Source organism: Vanellus vanellus, assembly GCF_965231255.1.
Source record: "Vanellus vanellus genome assembly, chromosome: 2".
NCBI lineage: Eukaryota > Metazoa > Chordata > Aves > Charadriiformes > Charadriidae > Vanellus > Vanellus vanellus.
In genome coordinates this window covers 136,655,946-136,679,711 of record NC_138906.1, presented here as the reverse complement: position 1 = coordinate 136,679,711, position 23,766 = coordinate 136,655,946, and the positions used below count along the sequence as shown (strand labels likewise).

The 23,766-nt window shown below is 37.9% G+C and overlaps 1 long non-coding RNA gene across 1 annotated transcript; it reads left to right on the top strand.

The window, feature by feature from the left end:
- The first annotated feature begins 3,186 nt into the window (after window positions 1-3,186).
- LOC309686659 lies at window positions 3,187-18,732 on the top strand. Its single transcript, XR_014270557.1, has 3 exons — window positions 3,187-3,210; window positions 17,591-17,636; window positions 18,648-18,732. It is a non-coding gene; the product is annotated as an uncharacterized lncRNA (long non-coding RNA).
- The last annotated feature ends 5,034 nt before the right edge of the window (window positions 18,733-23,766 follow it).

The window sequence follows — 23,766 nt, the reverse complement described above, 5'->3', positions numbered from 1 at the left end:
TTAAAATCATTCTGAACGTAAAATCAAAAAGCACAAAATGGTTGTTTGTAAAACACTAAACCTTTAATCGATTTATTGGCATTCCGATCGATTAGATAAACGGAAATCTATAGTAAACATAAATGCATTTAAAATATTTTTCTCTCATTTATAAACAAAACTTTTCTTTTCAGTAGAAAAAAAATGATTATCAAACGACTAACAGGAAATTCTTCAGATATCAAATTACGATAATAAAATTATTTCCACATGGAAAGGGATAATGACAATGATGATAGTAATTATAATAATGAATAATTCAACAGCCCTTTGACATATATGGAAGAGCCTGGTTCAAAAACAGCTTTTGAAGGGGGCTACTTTTAGGGGATTTTTTAAATAAAATTGAATTTTGAGGCTGAAATGCTTAGATCAAATGACAGTTTAGGCGCAAGTACGAAAGTTGCGTTATTTTTTTCCTGCATTTTTCAGGCGGGAGAGTTCACTTTCACACCGCTCTTTAAATTAAGTCAGCACTTATTAGCAGAAAATAAGTATGTAAATATATAAGCTACCCCTGAAAATGGGGGAAAAAATTTGTGTCCTCACGCCAGGGTGATGGGGATGGGGGCCATTTACCTTATAATTTAAACGACTTGCTTAGCTCGTAGTGTACCTTCCAGATTACTGAAAAATTCTGCAAGCAATAATGTATTTGACCATTTAAGTGAAAGAACACAATTTATTTAGGGGTGGAGGGTGGGGAACTGCAAGCCGGAGAAATGCAGCAATCAGAGCTTGTGGCATTCTGGCTGCGCGAAGAGGAAGTGTTGCTGTAACGGGTATTATGTTTATTTGATAAAGAAAATCAATGAAAGTGGCTGTAAAGTAGTTAGTGAGGCGTGTGTTTGGGACTCGGGTTGAATAGTGACTCCAGCGGGCTGGTCGATGAGCTCTAAGAGCTCTGGAAATCTAACCTAACCCTCAGAGTGAGCTCTCTCTCACTCAGTGCTGCACCTTCCCTGGGCTGGGAGACTTCAGTCCTTGTCTCCTCCCTCTGTCTCCTTCCTTCTCTCCTCACATCCCTCCCTCTGTCCCTCCTTCCCTCTCTCCTAGTTTTCCGCTCCTGCTTTCCTTCTTCCCATCCGCTCCAACTATTCCCTCTCCCAGGTTTATTTGCTCTCTTTAATCTCTCCCATTCTCTTTCTCTCTCCCTCTCTGTTTCATCCTCTCCTCCCATCTCTGCCGTAGCTGTTTCCTCCCTATCTAGCTGGTCCTCCAAGTTTTCCTGTACTCTTGGAGCCTTCCTCCTCTAATTCTTTTCCTCTCCTCTCAGGTCCCTGTATTCTTAAGTTTTCTTCCAGCCTTTTTCCTACCTGTCTTCACCAGCTAAATTTATTTCTTATTTTGGACTGGTTCCTCCGGACATGTGCTATATTAGTAATTATCCCTACTAATTTCCCTTGCACACACCCATGCTGAAGAGATGAGCGCACCGCTCTCTTTCCTCAGTTGGGATATTTTAAACATTGGCTAATCTTCAGTGGTGCTTTATTTTAGACCTTCTGCAGCTACTTCCCCCTTTTCTCCCGCTAATCTTCATTCCCTCTAATTTACAACAGAAATGTTTCTCCTCCTCCTTTTCATTTCCTACTTTACAATTTCCTTTGGGGTTTCTAAATAGTAGTACGTCCTTTGCATTTCCCTACCCCCATGCCTTTTTCACTGTTTTTCTTAGCTATTTTATTTACCCCGTTGCTAGAGGAATATTTCTTTCCTTAACAAGTTTATCTCCCTGTCTTTCAGCCCCAGCCTATAAAAAAGAAAGAGGGGAAAAAAGAAAAAGAGAGAGGAAAAAAAAAGTTGAGCTTGTGGCTCTTTTCTGCGAAGTAACTTGGTTTCAAACTTCTGGTTTGGATTATGTGTCATTATCTATTTTCCCTTATCGCATCCCCCGTTGCCCTCCCCCCCCCCCCCCCTTCGCTAATAACATCTTTAGTGTGGTCAATGTTAAATATGGCAGATCTCTGAAAAATGCTTCCTCTCCAGCTCTCTGCTGGAATTCATTACTCGCCCCGCTCTTCCCACCGCGCCGTGTCTGCGGGGGCCCGCTGCGCGGAGCCCCGCGGAACCTCCGCGCCGCCGCTGCAGCCGCTGCGGCCGCGGGGATGCGCAGCGGCCGCTTCCCGCTGCCGCCTCCCCCCCCCTCCGCCCCCCCCTTTCCCCGCCACCCCCCTTCCCTTCGCCCGCCCGCCCGCCCTCCCGCAGCCACCGGGCAGCGCCCCCGAGCCGCGGAGCCACCGCTACGCCAACCCGGGACCCCGCGCGGGCAGTGCTGCGCTCCCGCGGGGCATCCCGCCGCCCGGCGCGGAGGAGCAGCTCCGCCTGCGGCGGGGGCGGCCCGGGGCAGGCAGCGCCCGGGGAACGGGGGGGGGGGGGATGTCGTCCTCTCCCGCGGGCCCGGCAGGTGCGAGGGCTCCGCGCAGCTCCGCGCTGGAGGGCGCAGATTCCCATCCGCGCTGCGTGCCCTGCGCGGGGAGGAGGTCAGCTTTCCCAGCGGGTCTACCTGCCCTCGTTTGTCGGGGGGGGGGGGGACGGGGGGGACGGACACACGGGACACAGAAGGTGGGGTTTGAGGTCTGGTTGTTCTTACTCCGCTTTTTACTTACTCCGCTCCCCCCCCCCCCCCCCTTCTTTTTCTTTGGCTTTTTCCCTTATTGTGCCCTGACTGTCTGGAGTAGGATCTAGATGAGGGATCCCCCCTGGCGAAGTCACTCATGTGCTGCTGGCTGTGACACATGCTGTGTGTGTCGCCTTTGTATGGTCCTGGTTGGGCCACATGCACTTAGCCTGCAGTTTATTGCAGGATTTGCTTTTCGTGTGCGTCGCGAGCGCTGGAATAAAAGAGCATTTCAAAGGGTACCACGAGAGTTGACGTTTCGGGCCTGCTCTGGGTTTTAAATAAACCTTAACCCGAGGAAATCATTGTTCCAGGTTAAATGGCCGTACCCTGTCCTTTGTTTCATTATTTGGGTTCTTCTGTTTTGGTCGTGTGACAATTCTTTTCAAGAAGCTGGGGGAAGAAGTCTCATTTATTAATTTCATCCATGCTGACCGAAACATTTTCACTGTTTTACATATGGCTGAAGTTATGTTTAGATTCACTTTTTCTCTATAGGTGACACATCCGAAGCGAACAGAAGGGGCCCGATACTGCCAGTCCCTTCTTGAGTGAGTAACCGTAGCTCCGGCCCATTGTCAGAAAGTCTCGCTACTGTCAGCGCCGCCGTTTGGTGTGAGGTCTGATAAAATGGCTTTACCTGTTTGGGGCACCTATAAGGCTGCCCAGAGCAAATGCTGTCACCTGGCTCATATGAATCCGGTTTGCTAAAAGCACACTATATGCTTTTTGAACTAAGCCTCTAATAGCTATAACTTTCTGCTTTGCTTAAATATGCTTCAGGGAGGAATGATAGCTTTTGCTTTAAACGTTTCGCAGTACCGACATGGGCACAAATGGAAACGAATATTTGAGATAGTTTCAGACACAATACAACCCACAAACAAGGCAAACAATATCATCCAAAAGGCTTATTAACTAAAACCCAATGTAGAAGTGTACATTTTACAAATATTTGCCCAGGAACTTAGACTGTTAAATTCTGTCAATATCTCCATCACCCCTGAAATTATTGCTCACCTATATCCACAGTGACCCCAAATTGTCAGAGAGAAAGCCTGCCAGTTGTAAATCCACACGGGGCTACAACAGGATTGCAATTTATTATAAAGCAGAAATGTTACTGAAGGGAAAATTGGTGCCTATTCCCCAGTCCTCACCTGAAAGGCACACACTTTCCAGAAATAAAGATCTTACCAGAGGATTGTTTAACATTTCTTGTGAGATAGCATCATCATACTAGGTAGATTATATTTATTCTGAATTCATTTTAACCCACTACAAATGCTTTTTAAAAATTTTGTTTAAAAATAAAAGCAACTACTGAAATTCAACAACACCTTGAAAAAATTAAAATACACACTTATGTTGCAGACTTTACGTGTGACAGTATAGTCAAGATAGAGGTATACTTTCTCCTTCTTTCTCCAAAGTGATCTAGCTTGGAATAATATTCTTGCTTCCCTCTGAAATGATTTTAATGAGTGCAGAAATATTTTTATATAATTTAAAAGAGGAAATGAAAGACTATCGCAAAACTAAATTTAAGAGCATGTTTTTAATGCTCTGAAAGACAAATATGGAATATATGTATTTTGGGAGAGATCTTGTATATGATGTGGAAAGAGCTTATTTTAAACAAGTGTGTATGTGCATTCCTTCAGATGACAGTGTGCGCGCTGTCGTTAGAGACACAGGATTTTTGGTCCTATGGTCTGCTTATTTTTAACAGAAAATGATTGTAATGTAAGATATGCATAAACAAATTCAAAGAGCATCTGAAATTTGATCCTAAAGATAAAATCAATTAAAAAATCTAAAATGCTATTGCTTATGAAGAATTGTTTGTGAAACACCTAATTCTAAAAAGGTCATCACAGGATTTTCTAATACTTACTCCCAAAATAAACTCGTGAACCTAAAAAGATGCTAACCTGCCTGCACAATGTGGACGACTTTCCCTTTTCAGTTACTTTCTGGCGTCAGTAATAACAACGAACACAGGAAACATATTCCACTATTTTATCTTTACACTCTGTTAAAATTATCTTTTCACAGAGACATCGTTAGAAATTAGCAGTACCCTAGGAATCAGTATTTCCACCAAATAATAATTTTAAAACTGAATACGTGTGCCATTTTCCTTTCTTTTTCAGTAGATAGTTGTGAGTATTGATTGATAATTGTCAGTAGAAAGAATTAAATAAAAACTAAACCTAAAACATGCTGTAAGGCAACAAATAGATATTTTTACATTTATGCTAAAACATTTGGAGTTGCTTTTAATAGGAAGTCTTCATGAATTATTAAAATTGCACCTGATCCAGTTAATAATGAAGTTAACTACCGGCAGGTGAAATGCTGTTTTCTGTGTAAGATTTATACTTCAGCCCCCCAGACACTTCATATCCCCGTTCCACGTTTCTTTTGTTAACGTAACATTATTCAAACTTTTATTTTGGGTCTCTTGCAATACATGGAACATATGTGTGTGCGTCTATGCACAGACACACAGAAACAACTGATCTGTCCCTTTTCCACCCCAAAATATGTGTGTGTAGCTATATATTTAGATGCATACAAAGCTCTGTGCGGTTTGGGGGTTTGGCACAGTAATTAAGGCAGCAGGATTCAGGTATGCTTTAATGCTGAACTTTCAAAATTTAACATGAGAGTTCCCGGTTCATCTACAACAGGATGGATACTGTGTTTATAGAGTTCATTCTTGACCTTACCTGAGTAAGTACTTTAAGTTAAAGTATGAGATGCACCTAGAGGGGTAATACATTGAGTTTAATAGGAAGACAGTTAATAACCTTTTTTCATCCTCATGCACTATCAATCATGGCTGTCACCAGTCTGCTGAATCAAAGCAAAAGTGTTCTTCACAGATGACTGATTAGAAACGCAAAATCACAAGATCCATCTTCATGGTCACTTTTATTATAGTCATTTTTAAACTGACAGCAACCTGCTCAGTTTCAGCAGACTGGGCATCACAAATAGTGTCACTCAGTGCAGCTAAGCATGAGAAGATGTTGGCTGGATTATACTTAAAAATAATTAGGCCCAAAGCCTTTTGTGGAAGCAAGAAAAAGGATTTTCTTGGTTCCAGCCCCATCTTTTCAACACCAGCAGTAGCCTACGATTTTACAGTGGGTTACTATTGGAAAATATTTTCATTCTTCCACTTGTAGTGCATTAATCAGTTTTCGGTGGCCCTTGGATACTTTTTGAAAACAGTATCTTTGCTGGTAATGCGACCAGTCAGTTTTGATAGACCCACTCTTAAGCATAGGCTTAACAATTACACTCTGTTATTTGTATAGCGCAGTGATGAACTGTTGGTTTCCAGCCTTCCGAGGAATATTGCAAAAGCTAATTATCCTGTTAACTAGATTTGCTTCAATAACACTGTCTCCTGTTCAAATAAACTAGCGAACAGTTCAACAGTTTAAGGTTATTTATAAACTAAGTAGGGTCCGGCAAATTTAAAATCAAACCGGTATAGGCGAGAGGTAGGGGGAGAAAGAGGGAGAGAGGGAACACTGACACTGCAAGGTGCGCTTCCGAAACACAGGGAAATCTAATATAAGGAAAGGTATTCAGTAACGCTGAAAAGCGAAAGGTTTTTCTTCTTGTAGGAATAGGTTAAATACTGAATTTACATTGTGGCTTACAGCCTTTAAGCTTTGTACATACTAAGATAAATTACGTAAATTGCTATCGACTCCAAAGGGTGTTTTTCCGGTGTGAAAACTGTAGGATTGGTTCCTCAACATAAATAAAAGCCTTTCACTCTACTTAACGCCGCTTAACGCAGGTAAGAAAATAATAGATTCTGATTTGGAATTTCGATTCAAGGACTGATGAAGTGAGAAGACAGCCCAGACTAATTTTTACATTAGGTGGAAGCTAAATAGGCCTTCCGCAAAACTCTTCAAAATCTTTTCCCCTTTTTCAAATTTAAATTCCGCTTCATCTTGTGAACACAAGATAACATATTACACCAGCTGAGCATCGTTTTAGAATTATCTTTAGGATTCCAATGAAACGGTGCGTCTGGTTTGCCACTTAACTTTAAACCCCAAAAGGTAGTCTTATTAGGAGGCCTGATTTGTGGGGCTGTGATCCCTTTAACATGGCTCAAAGGACCTGGAGCGGCGTATATCTAAAAGTTTCCTTGAAAGCACACTTGCTAACTACAAGTGACTTCGGTGGGCTGCAGCGTTGGACCTTACTTGTTTTTAAAACTATACAACATAAACTGGCATGCAACCGCTGCTTCCTGGATAGTTATGCTGACAGATTTATCCCAACTAATCATGCCAGGAGAATATCTTTAATTAAAGTATCTTTAATAGTGTTATAATATTTCCATGTACTGCATAAACACCTGTGGGGCCGAAGAAGGAAAGCGGGGAGCAAAGGGGGCAGTTTTCTGTCCAGCTGAGATTCACATGTGCTGTAAACCGTTTGATATTTATCTTTTTTTAGTTAATGCTTATCTTAAGGATATAATTAGCATTTGATAATATGGTCCCATGTAGAGACTCCACGTTTGTTAACGTGGTTTTAACATGCATTTCTATTTTCTGATGAAAAATTGATACACTAATGCTGACTGACATCTGTCTAAAAATCAAAGAGGCTAAGTATGTCTGAATTTAAATTTATGAGCATTAATCAAAAGCTAATCAAGCAGAGAAACTAACAATGTCTACTGATAAATAACACAATCATATTTTCATAATGGTGCTTTTGGGGGGAAGACAATGTTATTTTATTAACCTTTTTTTCCCGTTAGGTATTTTTAATAGTATATTCTCAACATAAATAGCTAAGGAAACTTGACTGTAAATTATTCATGTGCACCTTTGTCTGTAGTGAGGACCTATTTTAAAGAAATCCTGAGATCTGAAAGTATAAATATCTGCATTACAAAAATGAAATAATACATATGTTTAGGCTACAAATACTGTCGAGTTTCAAGTAGAAAAGTTGTCGTTTCTCCTAATTATTAAATAGTACTAATCTACTTCCTAGGGTTTTTTTTCAAGCCCAGTTACCGTTTTAAGATAGTATGGAAAAGGTGACCGGTATAGCTTCACTTAAGCACATAGTAAATCCACGTATGTCTAATAATAAGCATAAGTAGGATGAACAATGGTAAGAAATTTTGTGTTCTTTTTTTTTTTTTTTCTCCTGTCACAATGAAGGAAAAGACAGGTAATAATAATTAAAGGCATTTTTAATTCTTTATGAAAACAGCTATATAAACCTGACTTTGTAAACTGTAAGAATGCATATGTTGTTTTACTGTCCATGCTGTATCTTCCTAAAAATGCTGTATTGCTCATTGTGTGCTTATTTACTATTTCACTACACTTGCTTATGCGGGATATTTATTACATATTAGTATATAACACAGAGTTAGCTTTAAAGGACCAGGATTTTTAGTTGAATTGGCTATGTTTCCAAGTGCGATTCTATCTATCAGTCCTTATAAGACATGACTGAAGTACTCACGTATTGGTTTGTACTGTCTTTCACAGGAAATGTTACAGGGGAACTGGTATAACATATTAAAGTCCTGAATGCATATAAAAATTTTGTAAGATTTCCCAAGGTGTAATTTATACAACAAATAAGTAAAAGAATTTGCATCTACTTTAGTAATTACTAATGTAATTGGAAGAGAATAATAGTTAGTGGGTGGGTACACGCACAGAAGACAGCAGCTGAAGGACAGCGTAACTTTTTTTTTTTTTAATTTTTAAATAAGCAGATCTACCCAAGTAAAGAGACCGAACAGTATCTGGAAGATTTCTCTTCCCAAGCGCGCTCATGCTAAACATATTTAGGCCCATGGAAAATAGCCCTCAAATCCTTCAACAGCAGACGCAGAGCAGCGGCCACAAACACGGGGGATTCCCGTACCACACCTGCCTTTTTGCTGCCTGAATGTGCAGCTATTTCTGTCCTCACTCTGGGTTGGGTTTTGTTTTTTGTTTTGTTTTGTTTTGTTTTGTTTTGTTTTTTCCCTTTGGTTTCTGATGTTCTCCGTAGAAGCTTAGAGAAGGGAAAAGGCTTTTCTGTGAGCGTCAGGTTGCGATAAATGTGTGTATGCGAGTGCGAGAGAGTGTGTGCGCGCGCATACGGAGCTGTGTTAGGAAGGCCAGACTGGTCATCTTTCAGCATCTCTCTCCTACCTGGGGTTCGGAACCTCAGCTACCACTCACTGAGCTTTAAAGGGAAAAGAGCAGGGGAGCAGAGGTCATGCAAAACGCTTCTATTTTTGTATTCAAATTAACAGCATTTAGAATAGAGCCTATTGCCCAATATCGATCTTGCCAGCGGCTAACTAGTTGCATAGTTTTTACCTTCCCTCAAAAGCATTTAGATGTGCCCCGGTAAGTCCCGAAAAGAATCCTTAAAAAGGATTCTGCATTTTTCCTTTTGCATTTTCGAAACTATCAAGCACGTATTATAAAGCAGGGATTTCTGTTTTGTTGTCTTTTTGGGGTTTTGGTATTTTTTTTTTTTTTTTTTGGTCTTTATACTGCCAGACCTCTTTTCTTTGCCTCCTGCAAAAGATAATAGCCATGAATCCTTGCAGGTTGTCTATGCATTTTAAACATTTCTTTGCCAAATACAGCAAACCCACGTATTTTTCTTGCAAAAATTAGGAAAAATACCTATTTTTATCCTGCTGCCAAAGGATGAACGCGGAAATTTTAGTATAAACATCATGGATGTGCTAAATACACTACAGCATGTGAATCTAATGCAGATTGAAAACAACGGAAAAGCTATCTTGGTCCTCGAGTAACAGATTCAGGGATAAGCACATATACTTTGTTTTTCTTCTATCTTTTAGATGTAGTCTAAATCATGGTTTAGATCATAGTCTGGTAGGCTAAAAGTAAAAGATTATTTTCGTATAAATGTTCAACTAGGGTTTTAGAGCCCTGCTGTGGAATGCAAAAGGGGTAAAAAAAATTCCCCCAAATTTCCTTGTCCTGATGATAAAAGAATAGTTTAGGTGTTACAGTAAGGGTGTTTTTTTTTTTTTTAATATTTGATCTTTCTTTGTAGTTTTTATTCTAACTTAACTGTATTTAGGCCCTGTTTTCATCTTTATAAAGCACTAGCTTTTCCTTCTTTGTAAGTTATTCTCCCATAGTGCATCTTAGTTTAATTCATTTTTGCAAAAAGAAACACCCAGGTTCAATCTGGAGACCTCCTTCCAACATAATTTAGCTAGACCTTTTCTTAGTAAAGGTTTTCTGGTTTTCATTTTCACTTCATATTCTCAAATAAAAGATCCTTTGTTGTCTACCATTTGATTGGACTTAATGAAAAACACTCCATTTTAACTTAACAGTATTTCCCTTTGAATTTATTATATTTAAGGACACTGTCAAAAATCAAGCATTTAATCTCAGGTTTTTATACTTAAAATTATATTACTATCATATGGTTCAATGAGGTGATGTAAAAAGTATATTGAATAGATTTCAAAAAGAAAAGTGAAAAACTAGCCTCATTTTAATATGAAACTAAATACTATGGCTAATGTGCAGATTGGGTATGGTAGTTGACTTTAAAGACTAACATGTGACAGGGTGCCAACAGCTGAATTGTGCAGTATTGACTAAATGAGGTTCACTGATTTGTATTGAGGCTAATATCTTCTTTAAACAATTCCGTGTAAATTGTGCGTATAAAGTCATTGGAAGCTATTTCTCAGGACAGCCTCGCTGGCTCGCTACCTGCTGGAGTGAGGAAGATAATCAATAGAAAGAAATAGAGCTGAGCATGAGACTAGGAAGCTTCAGAGCAGTTAGCGCTGATAAAAGTAGATGATGTCAATATTTGGGAATAACACAACTCTAGGATAACAGACAAAAGAGAAGTGCATATGTTGTAGAGTGTTCAAACAGGGGCAGAATTAATGCATAAGTGGCAGATGTTGCCCCAGGCTGCAAAAGACATTATTTATTCCAGGTATTGTTAAATTCCTAGTGAAACACCACTGCTCAATATAGTATATTAAAATTATATCTAGCAATGAGAGAGTCAGAATACTTTTTACATGAGTAGAAATTCTCAGATAAAAAGAAGCTGATGCACTCTATTGATATAGAGCATTTTCCATGTCTCCTTGACCTCGTAAGAAAAAGCCACTGTCAGAATTGAATACTACAAAAGCAGTACTCAGTGCTCTCTAATTAAATGAATATTTAGAACTAATATGTAAAACATTAACAGAACCAAAATGGAATGGCGCGGTTTGGCAGAGATCAATTCTTTGCTTGTAAAGATATAGACATCCTTGAGTCCACCCTCTTCCCCCCCTTTTTAGTGTCTAAAGATTATTGAAACAAAAAATTCCCAATGCTCATTCAGAATTATAATACGGTGAACGCTTTTAGCCGTGGTGTCCTTATTGGTAGTGAAGTATTGGTATATTTTTGCTAATTTAATAGTAGAAATCAGTTTTCCTCTTGCTGTCAGGCGATGAATTTTTGTTCTTCTATGCTGATCTTTCTGTTGATGTATTATGACATAGTCTGTCAACATGAACAGATATGTGAAAGGGAGATTGGGTGACTGAGACATGCAACCTGAATATGGCTCCTCTTGAATTTTAAGCATATTATCATGTTTGGATACAGTCAGTAGAAATGTAGGGGTTTTGTTTTTTTTTTTTTTTTTCTCTAAAGAAAGCTTTTATTTTGATGTAATTTAAGCAAAAGCAAAACAGGTGGACTATGACAAGGTCCTAAAAGCAGAATGTATGAGGTAACTCCAAAACATATGCATGAGAGCTTAAAAAGCTTTCACATCTAAGTTAATAGCCCTTTAAAACTAGCATTTGCAAAGCGCAAAACTTTTTGTGTAAGAAGAACCAATCCCGGCTTATCTGATTATTAAATATTGCTATCGTGTTTTTTTTGTTGTTGTTTTTTATATTTTTTTTAAATTAAATAATTCCACAAGCTTTACATGGTTTTGTTGTCACAGATGTTTTTATTGTTTGGTGTTAGATATCTGGATTACATCAAGTAGGTGATTACTATGTCAGCTAAAAAGGTCAAGTTCCATACTTTTTATTTCAAACCATCATAAAGAAACCTTTCTATAATGACACACATGTCTATAATGTAGATCCCTCCATACTCACTTTAAAAAAAAGCTTCTATATCTGACACATGGCTTAACAAGAAAGAATTTCATATTTTGGGAGTTAATACGTTGTCAATATTCATGTACAAAAGAAACACTTGTGCACTGAAACAATTAACTTTTCCACAGCAAATTTCTCATTAAAATATCAGATTTAATCACTAAATACACAATTTATAGCACTAAAAGTTGTTATCGTTAGAGTGATGTGCCATAAAAGCCTTCTTATACAATGTTTTTCAGATTGCTTTTCTTTAGTTGTCATGCGTGCCATCATTCCATCTTAAAATTACAGGAATATATAAGATTCCTGTTTAATACTTAACTCTAAAGAAATCTTCATTTCAAATAAAGCATGCATTTTGATTTGGGACGTAGTCAAAAAATCTTTAAAGATATATACATCAACTAATTTGTTAATCTTGTGCCACTTTTAGCATTTGTCACACATATAGACCAGGAAATTGGCTCCATCTCATTCTAGCTCTGTGTTGAATTAAAAACCTCTACTGCAAAGAAGAGCATGATGTGGGGAAAGAATAAATTTAGTTCTTTCTTTAGTAATGCACATATATTTCCATACATTTCACATCCTAAGGGAGCCTGTGAACGCATTCAATAAATACAAAACTGTAATTCCAGGAAAAGGGAATTTTTATATTACAAATTTCATGTAGTGTTTTATTCTTAAAAGATCTGAAATTATAAATGTCTTTATGTTTTTATTCTTTTATAACATAGAGGATATAGAAAAAAAATGAAGGCTCTGAATTTTAGGTCATTGGTATTTCTGAGAGTATTAGGTGGTTTAGAACAAAACCACGTATATTCAACAATGGTACTTGAAAATTAAGAAAATATTAGCTATGTCCAGCCAAAGTACTTCTACGTTACATATCCTAAAATCAAAATCATATATGTAAGCATTTATATGGAACAATTGCCTATCTTCACCTTATATATTAAGGTCAGCGAAAAGAGCAGTTTATGGATAAAGGGCAATAATAAAGAGGTAGCCTTTAAACATGATTAGTTGGTGTCTATTAAAGATGTGTTAAAATGAAATATATACTGCAGGTGAAGGAAATTACTAACTCCTGCTAGGATGATAGACTTTCTATCTGGGTATTTCACTATACCTTTAAAATATTTGTGAATTTGACTGCATTCTGAGGAGACAGAGCAATGTGGTAGATTTATGAGGGTCTGAAGGAAACAGGGCTACGAAAGATTATGGCATGCTTGTTTAGAAAAACTGAGAACTGAAGGTTCCTGATTTACACTGACATATATCTAGATGAAACTATAGTTTGCAAATTGCCTAGAGGAGCTATCTTTTATTAAGTGTTTGATGGCTACAGAATTGTACATATCTATTCTAAAACAGTCTAGGAATACCGATGCAATATTCGGAAACACAATTTTAACATTTTTAGATTTTCTTAGGTTTTTTCATTTTTATGGTTGCCTCACCCAACCCTGTTCCGGCCGCCCGTGCCTACCGAACGAGCTGTACGGTTAGACACGTTTTGTTGCGGTATTTTGAATTCTTGGGATAGCGGTACGCTGAAATACCCTCTGCACCGCAGGACTAGGAGAGATCAAACCGTAGCTTAGGCACTTTTTACCTTTTTCAACAGACTACCAACATATTTGACACATTCTATGTCTTCACAGTCAGAAAAGGGAAAGAGGGCGTCATAATTGCCAGCTTTCACATCTGATGTATTTCCAAAGGCTTTCAACTTTCATACTATGTCGTGATGCCGTTACGTATGTTTATTACGAAATTATACAAGGTGCAACAGATAAGGCAGGCAGTTTTAGCAAGCACTGGAAGATTTCTGGCAAAGAAAGCCTGAAAGCCCGGTAGGTTCCCTACTCAGGTCAATTTTGCTTGCTTTATTCCAACTGATACGAGGGAGATGACTTCTCTAAGGTGGGGGGGCAGGCTGGCTTTGCACTATTATTTTCGGTACATTAACTTCCTCTTTCTTTAGGAGCTCTTACTATTTAATCTTATTTTAAATCATTATTATCATAGTGAAAATCTGTATTAGTCAGTACAATCCTACTTTCATAATTCACATTTTATTAATGCAATTAAAATTGGTATTTACTGATGCTTCAGGAACAAAATTATGAATTTAATATCAATTTAACAATGGATGATGTTATGCATTCTAGTTCTGTCAGCATATTTTCAAGCCAGGTGAATGCATTACACAAATATTAGGCAATATTTTTACATAATAATCTACGTATTAGGCGGGAAGCTTTGTCAGGCTCATAGGTACGCTTGGTCACCAATTATATATAGAAAACGTTTTTTTTCCACATGCAGATGCAGAATCAGAATTAAAACATCAACACTTTTATAGATTGCACTGGCTTCTAATAATAATAATATAATAAGCAGTATCTGCTAGGGTAAGCTTTTGGCCAGCAACAGAAAAAACAAAGTTTACAATAAGAGAACTCTAATCATCACTTTTCATACCATGATATGCCCCAATCTGAACACTTTCATCATGAATATATGTTCAGTGCATTGGTAACTTTACCAAAGGCTTTTTGTGTTATCATATTGTATGAAGAATTGTACATCTGCGATAAGCGACATGCACTGAGTCATTTTTGTCAGTAGCTAGCATGGTTTTCTTAAATCATTAACTCATCAGATCAGGGCAGGGATGCCCGGATCTTTCTGGATGTTTGGATAGTGCCTAGCGTAATATAATATGTACCAGAATATAAAGAAATAATTGGCACTTGTTAGTTATAAGCAGCACTTGTTAGCATAGGCTTTCTAGCATGCCAACAAGCAATTAACCTCAGCATCAGTCAATCACCTTCTCCTAGTTAACTCGCATTACACTTTGAGGACAGCTGCCATCTTCTTGTGGAAAAATACATGTAACTATGCCCCTAACTGTCATGCGAGTTCTAGACCACTGTAACTTTATTTTATTCAAAAGAGTTAGAGCTTTCTAAATAGGAGGGTAATCAAGAAAATTATTTTTCTTCCATGACTGTAAATTAGGAGTAAGTGCACTTAATTCATTGGAACTACGTCTATGTAAAACTGGGGCACTGAAATCGGAATCAATCTTTTCTTCCTGTACCTAAGAGGTGAAAGTGTAGTACTGTACATAAGTCAATCAAAGTAATGATGTTGCTTAGCAATGTAAATGCAAAAGAGCAGATTGCTGATGCCAAGAAATTTGCACCCACGTATTGCACCTGTCAATGAAAGGGAGGTTGCATTGCAACTGCAGTGCAGTGTGGAATTAATGCCCTAATTAGTGACTTCTTCATCTCTATTAGATATGCCTGACAAGACAATATGGTGAGGTTATTTATCAGCTCATCATTGCTACGGGTGACAGGAGTAGCTGGTGTCGTTCTTTTTCATTCTGCTTTTATAAGACTGAGTAAATACTTCCAACCCATTTTTATTAGGAAGAGATGACCATAAGAGGGTTTATATGCGTTATTTGTGTAGATCGGATAGGTTGGCGGTGGGTTAATATAACTGTTTTTTCCCATTTCCCTACATGTAAGAGTGATTTTCATGGAAGAAAGGTATAGGCGATCTGAACCGTGATTTAAAGCAGATCGTTTTATTCCAATAGCAGGAAGCAACTTCCATAAATGACAACTTTTTTTCTTTTGATAACTCCAGTGAAATACAGAGATGACACCTGTAAGAAGCATTATTTTTAGAAAGAGGGACTGGGACACTTCTTCTCCCCTGACTATTGAAATGACATATAAATATCATTTCTTTTACTTTTTCTCTGAGTTTTGTGACTTGTGCCTTGGTGTGTGACTGCGATGTGCATTTTTTGTTGACAGATGCGAATAAGGTATAGAGACTGCTAAATAAAAGTGTGCCTGGTCCAAATAGGGACCAATATGTAGGATAACTTAGGGAAAAAAGAAAGCAAAAGTAAATTTATTTCTTCCTGGTCGGTCCATTTGGGAATAAACAGACCACCATGGAGTATTTTTATTGTGAGTGATGGAAACAAAAAAGGAGAAAGTTGAGGCCTGTGAGGTATTTTCACACCATTCTTAAGAGTTTTACGTATTCAATTCTGAATAAATAAATCTTTCAATTATGACTTGGAATCTATCCTGCTCAGGTACAAAACCCATTAAATAGGAGTTTCTCTTTTGTTTCACAGAAGTTTAGTTATTATTGCTTAATATTCTTGATCTTTCACAGGAGAAAGTCTTCTGAGAATGTTTAAAGAATTGACTTTTTAGTGGATTTTTTTTTTTGGTTCTTTTCAAATAATGGCTGTGGAAATGATCCTGAGGCATATTCTGATCTCAAGTCACTTTACGCTGGATTAAGTAGCCTTGTAAAATTCTCGTTACTAGTTGGGCATTACCTTAGTGAAGTTAGTCTGTTTTCAAATATAAAATAATCTATTTGTGAAACAGTCATACGAAAGCAAAACATAATTACATTTCATTTGATCCTTGCTAATATGTTGTCTTCCAAATGCATCTGTGAACAATTTTCATGTTGCCCTAAGCTTCTCATCACTTTTCTCGATACCAGGATTTATATTCCCTGGGCTGCTCATGAGTGCAATCCCTGGCCTCTTTGCTGAGTTACTCTTTAAATTAGTCGGCTTCACCCTGATTGAGTTGGGTAAGGGAGCGACTCTACGAGCAGCTTCACTGGCAGCCCTGAAGGAGGAGCAACCTCCATCTGGGGTGTGACATTTAGCTAGAACAGACTGAAACTGCTTCCTCTGCAGCTCCCACAGTTATGGTCAGAAAACATAGGTAAGCTGTAAGAATATAAAGCGTTCCCTCATGCCAATGCAGAAACACAAAAAGCTACTGTACTTACTGCTCAGTCGTGATAGGACTTTATTTTTTTTTAAGAGATGTTAAGTAAACTTCATGGTGCAACTGCGGTAGAATAGGAAGACACACGAAGCTCATTCTTGTGCATAACTATTACATGCCTCAAGATAGCAAGATGTTTGGGGCTGTATTTCTGCTTAAACTGTTAAGCGCGCTACTGAAAACAGCTCTTGAAGGAAAGCTGGATTATTTGGTTTAAAATATTTTTCAGTTAGTGTGATTAATTATGTAAGAACATGAGCAAAGTTGAGAGGAAGTAGAACCACGTGAAGCAGAGAGAAGTATCCTCACTGGTAAAGACGAGGGGAGAAAATGTCACATTTTGGTATAAACCATGTTTCCTGGTGGTGCTTCTGCTGAAATCAGCATTCTGGAGCGGACCTATGAGGATCATTAGTTATGTAAACCCACCCATAACTTGCAGTGTGTTGTGAGCCTGGGAAATTTGTTAGCTTGGTTTTTTTAGACTAACTTGTAGACTAGCAGCTTTTACTCATATTTAAAGATGGTAGACACAGAGAGAATAGGGTAGTTCTGTCTTTGTTTTGCCTCAATGACAGTTCTATTGCCTTTTTGCCTAGGCAGTTACAGAGTAGTCTTTAACTCGTAGCTTCGGCATGTCCATGCAATTGCAACACATTTTTGCCTCTTGGTTATTAAGACTGGCCATAAAAATCCATTTTAAATGGTGACTTAAGAAATGCATCCTTGTCAATAAAGATGAATTTGTAGCCTTAGTCATCTTTGATGATTAAAATATATGGTTGCATAACATGAAATGGTATTAATTATTCAGTCTAAGTGCTCTGTTCTGATATTTTTTGTACTTATACACACATTTTCTTTTCCTAGGTACCTTTTTAATGCTGAAATGGGCATACTAATTGTGAACTGTGTGGTAAGAAGCTCCTTCTAAAATATGCAGTAACTTACTGGAATTTAACAGGCTGTGTACTTTAAAGCTTCTCTCTCCTGTAATCACGTGAACGAACCTTGCAAGTCGTATTGCCAGCTCGAGATTCGGCACAGTAGCAGCAGCAGCCCTGAAGCAGCCGCCGCCGTTAGGCAAAGCACAGGAAGGAGCTGGCGACCTGCGACGGGACGACAGACCTCTCTTACTGGGATTTGCTCACAGTTATGCTTCTGGCAACCGATATTTCCATTTTACTCAAAGCTGCTGCATCTGGCTCGTCAGACAAAACCCCATGAGCGGCGGCAGAGCAAACTGTAGCCTCCATTTTCAAGTTCGAAGAGAAAAAATTATTTACATGTCTAAATCCCAGAACCCGCTGTTCAGAGGTCACTGTTTGTTACCCACTGCTTTAAACCATTAAGGTTTCCAAAAGCTCTATAAAGAAACGGGACTTAGTTTGGGGCAGAAGAGTCTTATTGTTTTCATTTTGTTTAGTTTCTTTTTTGTTGTATCACCTGATTTTTGTCCTACCAGAGGAACGTGGAAGATGGGATGTTTCTGACATTGCTTACAATGAGTGACCGCTTAAAAGGACTCTCAGAGACTGCAAGACCAATCTTTGACCCTCCTTAAGATTGTTACAAAGTGAAGGAGAATGTCTTTTAATTTGTTAGGACTTCAGAGTTTATTTTGTAAGGAAAATTATTGATTCATGCAATGACTGCTCCTTTACTGTTTTATCACACTTCCAATTTTTATATTCTTTTGGTTATGAATTTAGGCAAATGTTTAACTATGTATTTTAACGTTGCACTGTTGGGTTTTTTTTTTTTTTTTTCCTGTTTTAGACATGTTTTCCTGAATCAGACCCTCAGGTTTAGTGACAATTAGTACAGTTTCCAGAAACATCAGCAGCAAAAGTTCTGTGTAACAACATGTGTGAATGTAGACATTAAGGGAGGGCACAAGTAATGACTCTTTTTTTTCTATTCACAGAAGAAGCATTTAGAAGTCAAGGTTGTTCAACAGAAATGAATAAATGCAGCCTGGAAAGGTGTTTATTTTCCAAATTGCAAGAGGATCTCAGAAACAATACGGGTAACATAAAAACAAAAATCTAGAGAAATTGCTTAATTTTCTTAAAAAATAATAGAAACTGAATAAAAAGAAAAGCATTTCATAATGAAGAAAATCATCAGGCAGGGAAAACAAAGGGTTGTCTGACACAGTGTTTAGAGTAGATTGAAGGAATCGTTCCAGGGTCTGTTCTTTGCTGCTATTGCAGAAGTGTGTAGGGCATTTTATCTGTCTTAGTTGCCCTACCTGTAAATAGAAGATGATAATGCCCACTTCCATCTGGTGTTGTGCAGTCTTTAGACGTTTCGCAGTGCAACAGAAGAGTCCTTCCTAGTGTACTTAAAAATTGCCTGTTGGACCTCATGCTTTTGAGATAAAAACCAGTTCGGGCTACACATCCTGAAGGAGCTGAAGGCTTAAGGTGGTGGTGGCAGCTTTAAGTTTTTGTGGGGTGGTTTTTGTTGTTGTTGTTGTTGTTTTTAACTGTTTAATGGACTGAGTTTTGGTATCATCTCTGGACTATGCAGGTCTCTGGAGACTGATAGAAGGGAGGGTTGCTGTGGATAAAAAAGCCTCCTTTAGGAGATCCCATAATCTGCAGAATTCTGTCATCCTCACAAAAAGATACTTAGTGTTAGCATGGCCCATGTTTTGTATTTCAGCTACTAATCTTTCAGGGACATTTTTGTCTGGCTAACATCTCAAGGCTGTTCGTTGAAAAATTTTACTGGAAGACCCCTTACCTTTAGACCAATTCAGATTGGGGCATATCATGGTATGAAAAGTAATATGCAAATGCCATGGCTTTTCCCATTAAATAAACAGGCTGCAGTTCTTTCAAGTATCTCTTGAAAGAACAAGATTAAAAAAAGGCTTAAATAGTTGTGAATCTCTTGTGGAGAATTTTGGTGACAGAACTGTCACCATATGGCTGTGCATATTTCATGCTACATGAAAGGAAATTAGAAGGAAATCAGTAGGACTTGTAGAAAACCTATACAAAAGTAAAATACAGCAAGCAAACAGTCTCTTCATAGATTATACTGGCAGTACTGTTGATGTCTACTCTGACAATAGGCATGGAGTATGCTCAGGGTGGTGTGTCTCCTGACCCCCACTCCACGTTGCCGGTGTTTAGCTCTGCTCAAGATCGAGCCGTTGGGTCTGCCAACAGCCTGGATTGCTTAACCCGTCTGTCCTAGCAACAGGCGATCTCGGCGCTGTCCTAGGATCTGTGACATTGCCAGAAAGGCTGGTTGTCACTGCAGAGCTATGCAAGGGGACTGTGAGCACCTGAGATTTCTTCTTTTGCATATCCTAACCCATGCCCTAGGCTTGAACCTGAGTGTGGCTTTATGGTCCCACAACCAGGCTGGAAGACAGGTCCAAGTTCATAAGGTTAGAAACATTAAAAAAATATTCATTTTCTCGTTTGAGACTTTCAGCATTTAGGGCAGGAAAGACAATTAACCAATCAAATACAGAATCAAAAGAGTTTATCAGAACATCAAAATAGGAATACATCATTTTGCTTTTTAGATTATCAGTGAAGTGAAAAAGATGTCTCTTACCTGTTGCTTTGCCAGTGGTAGACCCGAGCTCACAGCTGAAGCACAGGTATCTGAAATGCTTGTCATATCACTGACACGTGCTCATCAGATGCCACCAAAGATATCGGGCCCTAATAAAAAATAGAAAACCATTACTATATGATACAAAGAGATGGGTTGGGATTGTTGGTAAATTAAATATTAAAATTGAGATTAACCCTTGAGAATAACCTTTCATTTATTATCTGTCTCTAATTAAATCCAGAGTGGTTTGGTTTATAGGGGCATCTATTGGGCTTATGTTTTAATTGTGAAAATGGCTAATTTGTGTATTGTTTATTCATGTTGCTATTTCAAGTTACTTTAATTGCAGTACTTACATAAGTTCAGGAAGCAGAATTTCATTCCATCTGGTGATTACTTATTTACTTACATTAATCATACAGTCAGAAAACATAGAATTAAAAAAAAAAAAAACTACTGAAAACTTGATTCAACATACTAGAGAAATTAATGTGACTAAATGTGTCCATATGGAGCCTGAGAATTTTAACACACTTCAAAAAATGAATGTAGGAAACAAACAGGAGCTACAAATGCTGTGATTTCCCCAAGAAACCTATTTTTCCTACTATTTCAACTGGCTTTTAAATCAAGAGTAGACCTATATAAAACTGCTTCTGAAGCTATTTTTCTTTAATTCATGTATTAGATGTACTTACTGAGATTGAAGCTGCTTACTTTCACTCCACTGTGAACCTCTAACCCAAGTTAAATACTCAGGGAGACCTAGTATGTTAATTTAGGGACCAAAAAATATGTTTCCAATTGGTCATATTAGGTCTGGAAGTAAAATATTTTCAGACTTAGCAGACGCATGACTCACCTGAGGAAGAAGTATGTTAGACCATTTATAAGTTGGGCGCTTTCCAGATCACGAGTCCTATTCTTCTCATATCTTTAAAATCCACTAAGGTGACCAACAGACCATTAGCCGCTAGCAGGTGATTACACAGGACCCTCTCCTAAATCAACAGCAAGCCTACAAGTGGACCTCTACACAGTGTGACATGGCCATCCTGTCTCCTGTCCTAGATGTGGAAGCCATTTTGTATTCTTAATAATTTAGTTTAGCTAATATACTGGCATTTATACTGGCACAATATGTCAGATTACATCACAAAAAAGTGGTTTTGCGATATTGTTACGGACATTTAGACTATGCAAACAACAGGTTGCGATGCTATTCTTTTAAAACTCCAGCGGTATTCGAATGTGCACATGTGCACAGCAGATCACTAGTTATTGCAGTAAAGACAGTCTCTGCCTCTGCTATATATTTTCCCAACTGATATGCTCTTTTTTTTTTTTTTTGAGGTTGTCATATGGTATAACACTTTTACTAGTTGACTCCTCCCACTTTTCTTCAAACCACATCCTGATTTTTGGCCTCAGAAACCAAACATATGCACAACTTGCAGAACAACACATGATATTGTTTCTGTATAACATCATACCAGCTGGGATATAAATTCTTACAGACAATTTTATGCGAATGAAAAATACCTACATTAAGACATTTTCCATAGTTATGCAATACATACCACAGTAGAGCATATGGTCTAGAGTCAGAGATCCTCCCTTAGAATTATAACAAAAGCCCCAAGTCAGGCCTCAGATCTTCAGAAAATATAATTTCAAATGTATCATTCTGATTTCTCTCTATTTTATTTCTTCCTTTTTCTATTCTTTTTTGGATTTCTGAAATCCAACATCAGCGAGTTTGCTGGTATATCAAAGACCCTTAAATTTTGCCCAGTTGATTTATTGGGTGTTGAGTCCAATAAAATTATTATTTAACTAAAAAAGAGCTAATATTTGGTGGAATTCTAACATGGTTTGAAGATATGCCAATAAGAAGAATGAATAATTTTGGGGCAATTTATTTCAACATTTACTGTTTTATTTCTGATTTGCCAGTATTCAGCTTCCAGAATTTTTATTTTTTTTTTTTCTTTTGAGGGATGGTGGGAGTGGTGGGGTGGGGTGCTTATGTTATTCTCCCTTCAGGATAAATAGTCTTTGCATATGAGGGTTTTCTACTATGATCTATACCCTTTAATCAAGGCACCCTCAGCCCTCCTTTGTGATAATCAAGCAAATTTAGTTTATACTTTAACAGCAAATAATTTTCTCCTGCTCTCAAATTAATTTTGAAAGCAATTTTGTGAACTCACTATTTTTTCCACCATTCCCATTAAAATATGGACAGCAGATCTATGGGAATTTTTCCAACAATTGCATCAGGATTCAAGGATTACATTAGCTCTGTTCATGCAGCTTCACAGTGGGAGCTCATGTTGAGTTGCAGGTCCACTATGGCCCATAAATCCGTGCAGAGTCAAGGCATTCCAAGGCATTGTACCCCATTTTTTTGGGGTGAAATTCCTTTGTATTGATGTGTAACTGTGCATTCACCTCTCCTAAAGTGCTTATTTTTTCAATGGGTCTAGCTTGTAAAGAGATTTCCTCTTCCTTGATCTCATCATTACGTACTACTCAAGCAATCTTTCTGCCATCCTCAGATTATTAACAAGATAATTTCTGTTTGCACCTCCAGATCACTGCAGGGAATACTGAATAGCATTGGGCGTAGTGCTGATGCCTGCTGGATACCATTAGAAACAATTCAGAGTTAATTTTCTTTTTAACATAACTTTTGATGATCTGCTGGCCAGTTCTTCATTGAATTTGTGAATATTGATGCTATATAGTATTTTTTTTTCTTAATAAAAATATCATGCAACATTTACAAGCTTTCATTATGTGTTTATCAATTAAACAAACAGAAGATAAGCACCCCGTAGACAGGTGAAAAAAATCAGTTGACCGCGTAGGAAACAAAACGCCCGGGATTAATATTCTTCAGTTTTCTCTGCACATGTAACTTTATTTCCCCATTTCAAAACATTTAACATATAAACAATACTGTTCATATTTCAGAACAGAAGGGATTCTGATTTGCCTGCCATATCTGTCCCAAAATGTGTAGGGGCTTTCTGAATTTGTTGAAATCGCCTTTGGGAAGCTTACAGAACTGATGCCAGACACTGGTGCATGTGCTTTCTTCAGTTGTTTTTAACACATTTTGCTAACAGTTTATCTTTTGGATTGTGTAATGTGTGCTCTATAATTTGCCACAAAACATAAAATTCATAAAATTATTAGAAAGATTCTTAACTAATTCTTAATCTGTGCTTTGGCAGACGTACCTTGTATTCATTTCTGTCGGTAAAAGAGACAGCATTATAGCTGTTAGACTGACAGAAAAAGGTACAACCACAGTCCTCTCAAAACTTTTCTAATGTCATAGCTCCCCTCTTCCCACCCCCCCAGTATTTAAGGGAATTTGGTACTGTGCTTGAAAGGTGTTTGAGTTTTCCCAAGTAAAAGGAAAGAAGGGGATGAGCTTTGAGAGGAGGCGACTA